General features: G+C 38.1%; 1 protein-coding gene across 1 annotated transcript in view; it reads left to right on the forward strand.

Annotated features, from left to right (window-relative positions):
* The window catches only part of xxylt1 (xyloside xylosyltransferase 1), an 86,838-nt gene extending 77,052 nt beyond the window's left edge, over window positions 1–9,786 (forward strand). The window contains exons 6-7 of the transcript XR_007968402.1: window positions 2,394–2,606; window positions 9,299–9,786. The gene's annotated coding sequence lies outside the window, so the exon portion shown is untranslated. The remainder of the gene's footprint in view (window positions 1–2,393; window positions 2,607–9,298) is intronic.
* Window positions 9,787–10,312: the final 526 nt, after the last annotated feature.

Here is a 10,312-nt window from a genome sequence, read left to right on the forward strand (position 1 = left end):
TCTTATCAGGCAGTCCCATCACTAAAGGAAACTACACTGCGCTTCACCAACACTGACTGCAGCGCTCTGGGTCAGTCGTGCATCATAATTGTATCATGCCATTTTTAGGAAGACCCCCAATTGTTCATGAACAAAGCTCAGCGTCCATTAGTCATTGCACCAGAGTGGAGCCAAAAAAGAAAAGTAAGAGTTCGGGCACTGAACTGCGCAAAGATGAATCTGCTATTATTCAGGAGAACAGAGAGAGGTCAGAGGTGAACTCCTAATAAGGACACTGTGTCTCAGAGGCATTACAGGATCTCACATCAGCCTAGAGAAGTATGAAAGGACCAGATAACAACATTCCTTATACACACTTTTACACACACACACACACGTCAACACGAAGATCATACAAGCCTTTTGAAAAATCCCTTCAAAGAGAGATCATGAGAGAGAAGTAACCGATGGAACGAGTTCTGCCTTTTATTCAATGCAAAGCTACCTTTAAGTGTGTAACCGTGTGTGTGTGTGTGTGTGTGTGTGTGTGTGCTGTTTATGTGCATGTGATTAACATTCCAGGACTTGAGCCTCTTTAACCTTTGACATCCTGGTTCTATAACCTACATCTCAATCCTTCGTCCTCCAGATGGCTCTCCCGTTATCTCCGCCATGTAAGACATTTGTTGGTTGTCAGTGCTATGACCAATGATATCTATAATAACTGAAGAGAGCTGTCCTGTGTATTCCCATTCATCTCAATGACAGTTGCTTGGTTGGCTCCTTACATGCTCCACATGGTTAGGATAAGAATAATGGGGCGGGGTTAGGGCATCTGCTGCCTGCCAGGAACTAATCTAGGCACCTTTGTACACTAGGCACCAAACTTTGTGTCAAACATGTCAGCCTCTTGATCAACCAGTAGTGCGAGTTTGAAGTTGAATTCGGGTTCTGGATTCTGCCTTGGTTTACTTTTTATATAACTTGGTTTGTTCTTTAAATCCTTAAAAACAGTCACAGAATGACCACCTTTACATGCACTGAAGAAAACGGTTTATTCCAGGGTTTAGCTGAAAGCGGCATTCTGAAACGAGAACACAGTTTTCCTTACGCCGTTTAAGGGATTACGAGGAAGTAGTTTAACACACATGAGTTTCTCCAGGAGAACGCAGCTTTTATAGCAATACAAACACATAAGCGGCGTTCTCACGTGAGTGTATATGTGCGTGAACAGACCAGAGAACAAACATCATAGAATGAAGCCCAACAACAAGTCAACACAGCGTAAGAATTCACCATTTCTGGGAGTACAGTGGGAAAAGAGAAAAGAACAAACACTATAAAATATACACTGGGGGAATCCCGGCGTTATCAGTAAGAGGGAAACAGCACTAAACTTAAGAAAACAAACACAGCAACAACTCTGCATTATCTGGGGATAAAGCGAAGCGATGGGGAATAAAATAGCCGGATCTCATATGTGTTATTTACACAAGCATCACAGGGAAATGACATTGCTGTGGAGAAAGCTGATTACTGATGGATGCATACGGGAATAAAGAGAAAGCCAAGAACACAGTGATTATAATTGGGAACACCATTTCCAGCCATAAACAGCTTTCTGGTGTCCATGTAAACAAGTTCCTTGTCAAAGGCAAACCGATGGTCACATAAACAAGTGTACTTGCTTCTGTTCTTAAACATCATTCTCTGATGGAGCTCATCTAGAGCAGGGGTGCACAATACGTCGATCGCGATCTACCAGTCGATCGCAAAGGCAATGCTGGTAGATCGCACAAAATGTAAATGTATTTCGTTAAATTTGAATACAAATAAATATAATATTTTTCCATATTTTTGTTTCTGTCTGACTTGCACTTGACGAGTACATTTTGACCAGGCGAGATTTTTGTTTATTCAGTTGCCATGACAACTAGGTTTGCGCCTTACAAGGACTGCGATGCTAGCAGTTTTTGAAGCTAGCTACCAGCAGCTAATGCCCTGATTATACAAAACTGTCTGATTCATTCAGTGCAAGTCATCAGAATAAGGTAAATGCCCTGACTATTGTAATCTATTGTGCTGTAGGTGTTTTGGGTTTAGTGTTAAAACTGAATGATATCAACATTGAACATTATTATATATTTGTTTATTAATTAGAAGATGAATTCCATGGAGGGATACATGCAGTAGTCCCAACAAGCATTTTCTTATTTTAAATGAAACTGTGTTTTTTAGTTGGTAGATCTGATTGAGTTGCTCATTTAAAAGTAGATCATCACACAAAAAAGTGTGGACACCCCTGATCCAGAGTCTCCAAACCTCACATGCCTTCCATATAAAAACACTCATGTCTGAAAGCTTCCACAAACAAACGCCATTTTTATCACAGTATCTTGTCTGTCTCTCCTCAGCTCTGTAAGACTTCCTTGGCAACCCACTCTTTGTTTTCAATGGCACTCGTTCAAGTCCTGGAGGTTATCAGACGCTTGGAGGGAAGGACAACATAAAAAGTGGCACCCCTGTATGGAGGCGAAGAGATATCCTGAGGGAAAGGACTTTTAATCCCTCAATGCTTGACATTTTTGGCTATTCTTTGTCAGAGCTTCAGAGTTTGACGTGAAAATGTGAGACAGCATTCCCAATCTGTTTTTACTTTTTGTAAAGTGTGTTTGTTTCAGAGGCAGAGACACTTATTACATTTTGAAGAAAGATGGAATAATATGAATGAGGAATTGTTCACAATTAGTCCATCAACGTGTATTACGAACGTAAATAGGGTCAATTTTGATTTCATGTTGACATATTATTCTCAGCAATATGAATATCTGTAGAGTTTGGGTGGGTATGGGAGTAATCGCTTCAGTTTAAACAAACATACTCTCTCTCTCTCTCTATATATATATATATATATATACATATATATCTTTCTGTTCTCCTGAGTGATCATATAACACTGAGGATGTGTTTGTGTGTGAGTGTGAGTGTGAGTGTGTGTGTGTGTGTGTGTGTGTGTGTGTGTGTGTGTGTGTGTGTGTGTGTGTGTGTGTGTGTGTGTGTGTGTGTGTGTGTGTGTGTGTGTGTGTGGGTGTTTAAGTGATTACCACAATATACCCTCTTCTCAGAGCTTTCTCGTGTTTGTGTGGCGATATCTTCACACTGACATCAGAATATTATTGCGCTCTGTTTCCACTTGACCAACTCTCGACAGGAAACACATGCTGACAGCAACATAATCGAGTTTTACTAGTCTCAACAGGACCAGTTATCTCATAAGACTGGCATAGAGACACGGTGCCGCCTGATTTAACCCGTTTTGTTGAGAGCAGTGGAGTCACATGTTTTCTTTCGCTTTGTGTAATCTCTGTTTTGACTTAAGTAAACTGAAACACTACAGTAAGCAAGTAATAGATCCTTTGGTTAAACAGGACTGGTTAATCTCTGATGTGAGTGTAATCCAATTGATCTGTGATCAGCTGGAAGAGTCTGAGGGACATCAGAGGGAGTTTACATTGAGCAGTGTGAGAGGCCGTGTTATATAGTGAATGATGTCACAGATCTAGTGTTGAGTCTCTTCATTATTCACAGGAGGGATAGACTTACAGTCTCTTCAATGGGTTTTACTGTTGTTTAAAGTGTTTTGGATCGTTCCACAACAAAACACTGGAAAAAACATCCAGTTCAGTACAAAAAACATGATCTAGGAGCTTTATACAGTACAGCCCATTAAAGAGTCTATCCCTCAAAGCCTTATTTCCATTTCAAAAAATAAAGATGGCGCTACTGTGAAGAGGTCGACCGATAGTGGATTTTTATGATACCGATAACTAAGGTGCTGGAGAAGGCATATAGCCAAAAATGTATTAAAATCCAAAATGCTGTTTATTGTTCAAGACCAATGCTCAATAATCCCAGACAAAATGGAAGATTTGGTGCATAATGCAGGACTATTAACTATAGCTATATATTCACCAGATAGAGGGTTTTGAATATATATTTCATCAGCAATAAGATTATTATTTACAAGATATAAAGTTACACGATGTATGTGCCGACGGGGAACATTTCCATATAAAGTAATTGCATATTTCTTTGCATGGACTTAACATGGACTCAACACTTGACTTATCTCATTAAAATAACAAAATATGCACTGAAGTAAGGATAAAAATATGGATGAATATTATTGAAATGATGAAAGCTTAAGATCCCCACAAGGTGTAGAGGCTGCTGTATACTGTATAACCATTACGTTGCTCAATGGATGGAGCATGGCACTAGCAATGGCAAGAGCGTTGGTTCGAGATCAAATGAATAGCATTAATGCATTGTAAGTTGCTTTGGATAAAAGTGTCTGCCAAATGCGTATATGTAAATGTAGTTCCAATATGTAACTAGATAAAAAAAGGTTTGTCAAGATAAACTTTGATGTTGACTTGAGAAAGCCTAGCCTGAAAGTTTATAAACAGACAGACGCACGATGCTAGCATGTTTTTTGCATGTTTTAACACTTCGCTAGTGGTTTCTAACAAGTGTTAGCACGATGCTAGCAAGATTTTAGCACGTTTTAGCACTTCACTAGGCATTGTTAGCATGTGTTATCACGATGCTAGTAAGTTTGTAGCATGTTTTAATGCTTCGCTAGGCATTGATTGCATGTGTTAGCACGATGCTAGCATGTTTTTAGCAAGTTTTAACACTTCACTAGGCATTGCTAGCATGTTTTAGCATGATGCTAGCATGTTTTAACACTTCACTAGGCATTTCTAACATGTGTTAGCATGATGTTAGCATGTTTTAGCACGTTTTAGCACTTCACTAGGCGTTCTTTGCATGTGTTAACACAATGCTAGCATGTTTTTAGCAAGTTTTAACACTTCACTAGGCATTTCTAGCATGTGTTAGCACGATGCTAGCATGTTTTTAGCATGTTTTAACACTTCACTAGGCATTGCTTGTATGTGTTAGCACAATGCTAGCATGTTTTTAACAAGTTTTACATTTCACTAGGCATTTCTAGCATGTGTTAGCACGATGCTAGCATGTTTTTAGCATGTTTTAACACTTCACTAGGCATTGCTTGTATGTGTTAGCACAATGCTAGCATGTTTTTAACAAGTTTTACATTTCACTAGGCATTTCTAACATGTGTTAGCATGTTCTAGCACATTTTAGCACTTCACTAGGCAGTGCAATCATCTGTTATCACGGTGCTAGCATGTTTTTAGCACATTTTAGCACTTCACTAGGCATTGATTGCATGCGTTAGCACGATGTTAACATGTTATTTGCAAGTTTTATCACTTCGCTAGGCATTGATTGCATGCGTTAGCACGATGTTAGCATGTTTTTAGCAAGTTTTAGCACTTCACTAGGCGTTGCTCACATGTGTTAGCACGATGCTAGCATGTTTTTAGCAAGTTTTAGCACTTCACTAGGCATTGCTAGCATTTGTTACATGATGCTAGCATGTTTTTAGCCAGTTTTAACACTACACTAGGCGTTGACTGACATTTGCATGAGCAAACACCACTGACATTGTCTTCAGAAAATGTAAAAGTTGGTTTCAACAAACATCAAGGAGCAGAACTGACATACGTAACAGAATGCCTGGAACATTTGCTCTGAATTGCCGTGTGAAAGCATGAAATGTTCTGAGAATATAGAGCATATAAAAAGCTCTCTGGCTTTAAGCATCAACACTTCAAATGGGCTCTTTTTTACTAATCCATTAGACTGCCACTCTATTTTCTCTCTTAGTTTTTTGCCTTTGTTCTTGTTTTTTCAGTATTGTACATTTTAATGTTGTTTTTGACCAGAGGCGGAAGAAGCCCCACACACGATAGTGCTGTTAGTGGCCTCTTCCTGTTACGGTTATCAGGGCTTCCTCTCATGTCTATAATTAACCAGTCTCACCCAGTGACTGTAGCCAGAGTTCAGCTTTATTTAAAGTTCCTTTAATACTCCTGTGCTCCTTTAATAACCACATGAAATCAAAAGCCCAGTTCAGACAGCAAATATATTTTCTTTCATTCTTCTGATTGATTGTGACTTATATCAAATACCACAGCTCAAATGTTCTCAGTGTGCATACATTTCCTGTCTGCCTGGAGTGCGTCTTTTTGCTAACATTCTGGGTAAAATAACATTTGCATTTATGCATTTGGCAGCACCCATGACCTTGGCATTAATAGTGCCACTCTCTACCAGCTGAGCTACAGGAACAGTTGAGATGTTCAGAAGCATTATGCATATGTATGGAGAAACTACCAAATTGTGCCCCATACTGTGTGGTTTTTGTAATTTGGTTTGGTGACACTAGTGGAACAGAAAATACACACTTGAGCTTTAATGCTTTCTTTTGATCAACACACAATAGGTGTCGTTTGAAAGTTTAGAAGCTCGACTTTCCAATGCATGTAGATATTATGACCAAAACTGAACACGTGCTTTAAAATCTGCAGATAAATCAGAAGTGTTACATTTTGATCATTTATTAAGAATGCTGCGCTGCACATATTATTGCAATCAGTAAAAACATCAAACTCATCAAATATTCATGTGTCACATGTTGTTGGAAAGATCTCAAAGAGTAAAATACAACCAGACTATTTGTTTTACTCACAGATAAAAATAATAGAGTAATAGCTAAATATGTGTCTTTGACAATTATGTTAGTGTTGCTTATATGATGCATTTTCACTTGTAACCTCACGACAAATATACGGAACATATAATCTCACATATGATTATTTAGAGTCTGTGATTATCTTTCAATCGAGTCCACACACAAGATAATCAGATGTATAGATCATTAGATAATCCACATGAAGCACAATGTTACATATGACCACCAGGAGATGGCGCCAAATACACGACACAGACTCAATGATGACTCAAATGACACAGAATGAAACTCAATCTGTGAAATCTCATGACTAAAATCATGTCTGCATGCTATGCAAACCTTTAGTCATTGTTGTGTTTGCATGTGTAATTAGTTCTTATGTACAATTATTATCTTTTATTTGTTTGGAGATGTTTTTGGACACTATGATACATTATATTTGTAATGGTGTAACTTTTGATTGATTTGTCGCATCAACACAGAATGTTTCTCAGATACAGTCGACATGATTGTGAACAAAACAAAAGCAGTTTTTCAGATATAATGTCAAATAAGATAAATAAGAAAAAAGTACATTTTTGGCTCAAGTTTTTTAAATGATTTTTCTGCAGTTTTTAGGCCGAGTGTCTCATAATTGATCATAATCTATATTATTAAAAATGTGATGCCAAACAATTGAACAATTTAGTTTTTTTGTAGAGTGATAAGTGAAAACACTGGAGACATGACAGTGTCTGTTGGGAATCGTGGAACACTTCTGCGATCAGGTGAGAGAAATGGATATTTGTAACATCACTTAGAAAACTCAGGTTGAGTTCTGCCGGTTGTTATTATGTTAGTGTGTTGACCACGAGTAGGTCTGATGATGTCTAGTTCTTCACATATTTACATCAGTTACTCTCTTCAACAGTGTTTTTGGGAGTAAAAGCTCTTGTGCAGAGTCTGATGCAAGATGAGTGCAAGAGATCCTGTGTGTGTTCTCATTATACCAGCAGACTCTTTCCATTGGCTCAAAGGTTTGTTTGTCTGCTCTGTTGCTAGGCAGATGTAGTCTTTCTGCTCTCTCTATATGAGATCCTGTATTTCTGGTTAAATTGTGCACCTGAAGTGTCAGAAAACAGTATGTTGAAGGTGTTAATCAGTATGTGTGATCACTCAGAATAGAACTTGTGACTTTGCCTTTGCTAACACCACGCTTTACCATATATATATATATATATATATATATATATATATACAGCCATAACATAAATTTGCAGCATACATACATTACAACACTCAAGAATATCGGCTACATGTGCGATGATCAACATATATATTTACAGTTTCTGATATATTTGAACCTTGCAGCTTTACAAGAGTTTTTCATAATATCTCATAATTCACAGTGAATGCGTATTATTTTATATTTTGTGCATGTGTAATGTTTATAACTCTCAGCATGACTTATAATGTCTTATAACCACTTAAACAGATCTTATAGATGTTTATAAGAACACGTTGCTTTTGTCACTTTATTTAAAGCAAAACTATATTACAAATATATACAGTATAATACATTAGAACTTCTGCAGATAAAATTAAATGTTGCTTGTGTATTAATGCATTATACACTATGAATAGGTAATTATTATAATGCGTTATACACTATGAATAGGTCATTATTATAATGCATTATACACTATGAATAGGTCATTATTATAATGCGTTATACACTATGAATAGGTCATTATTATAATGCGTTATACACTATGAATAGGTCATTATTATAATGCGTTATACACTATGAATAGGTCATTATTATAATGCGTTATACACTATGAATAGGTCATTATTATAATGCATTATACACCGTGAATAGGTCATTATTATAATGCGTTATACACCGTGAATAGGTCATTATTATAATGCGTTATACACTATGAATAGGTCATTATTATAATATATTTTAATTATAGTTACACATGTGGGTCAGTATTTGCACAGCTGTCCACTTTTTTAGTATAATTTTGGAATGGCCAATTCCCAATGTATAATAAAGCCCTAACATATATAACGTGCGTCTGGTGACGCAGAGCTCAGGGTCTTGTCCAGATTATAAGGTCAGAAGAAAGTCCCAGTTAATGGAGATTACGGTGTATTTGCATCTCAACAGCAGGAGGTGTTTCATTCCTTCACCGTTCATCTCATGTAATCCATCACGCCTGAGGACCGAGCCAAGAGCATTTACAGTTCCTAAACCCCCCTAAACAAAATCGTTTTGATCTGATAAATGAAGATAACTTATGATATGTTGTTCAAAGGTTGTCTGTTGAACACAAGTGCAGTATGTCAACACGTGCACTACTCCAGCTATTGTTAGTAAGTATATGTCAAATAATCCATTCACATGTGAGTCGAGATGATTCGGACTGTTATGTGTTTAAAGGGGTAGTTCACTCAAACATTGTTCAAAAGTCGCATTTCTGCTGCCCCCCAAACCCAAAGAACTAAAAACACGTCATTTTGTAAACTGAATTACAGAGTTGGCATTCTCTGAACTATTATTAGTATGACAATAGATTTGAATGCCACTGGCAATAGTTTTTGTCTTCTTTTGTCTCTGTAAATGTGACATTTGAACAGTCTCAACAGCTTTATGTTTTTCAAGCAATTCTGGTTCATCAAAGTCATCCGTCTTGTGCTTTGCAGAAGTCAACATCAGGATTCACGAGTCATCATTTGAAAGATGAATCACCCAGATCCAGAGATGTGACCTTTGGCCTGTCTCTTGTTCAGAATGGATTTTAGCACACTCATATGAAAGGCTGATGCACGTGACGGGGCGGAGTCGATCTCTCAGGACGTGTCGGGATATCTCACGCTGCTGCTGCTGTGATTGGCCGATCACGAGCGCCGTTGAATCTTGTGAGATGGAGACACACGCCTGATGACAACGGCTCACAAATGGACCCGTTCAACTCAATGTGTACTTTGATATTTCTTCTGTGATCTTCTTCTGCACTGGCCAAATCTACATAAGCATGTGAAAAGATGAATCTCACAAAGCCTTTCAGATATCCCGGTTCATATTTCACATTATATTTTGCATGAAGAACATGAAGCCCACATTCAGATCCATTGATTCTCGTTTCTGTAATGCAATATATTGTATGTAATATACTTTATATATAGCAATAATTAGCAGTACAACAAACGGTCTTAAACAGGTGTACATTTCTACATTAATCAATACATTAATAAACATTTCTTGTCATCTGTCAGTCCAATAATGAACCTGCCTTGAATTTTACTCATATCTGTAACGCATCCATGAGCAGTCTTTATTTAGAGACAGGGTTCAGATATGGGGCAGACTGGAGTGTTACAGGCAATCAAGTTCGTGGTCAGGCAGGCAGCAGATATCGAAGACGGGTAGACAGGCGTAAGGTAACAAGGGCAGGCAGCAGGCAATCGTGGTCGTTGACAGGCAGGGCTAGTACACAGGTTGATATGTAAACGCTCAGTAATGCAGCCGGGGCAAACAAGACTTCGCAGTGATGGCACAGACACGCGTGATTTAAGTAGAGTGGAGGTAATGGGGAACAGCTGCGTGCAATCGAGCCAGGTATGTGGGGTTATGGGAAGTGTGGTTAAGAGGTTAGAACTCAGGTGAATTAGATCTCTGGTGGCCGGTTGAGGAGGCGCCTTCACCGGTGTTCGTGA

Source organism: Xyrauchen texanus, chromosome 32, assembly GCF_025860055.1.
Source record: "Xyrauchen texanus isolate HMW12.3.18 chromosome 32, RBS_HiC_50CHRs, whole genome shotgun sequence".
In the NCBI taxonomy this organism is placed as follows: Eukaryota; Metazoa; Chordata; class Actinopteri; order Cypriniformes; family Catostomidae; genus Xyrauchen; species Xyrauchen texanus.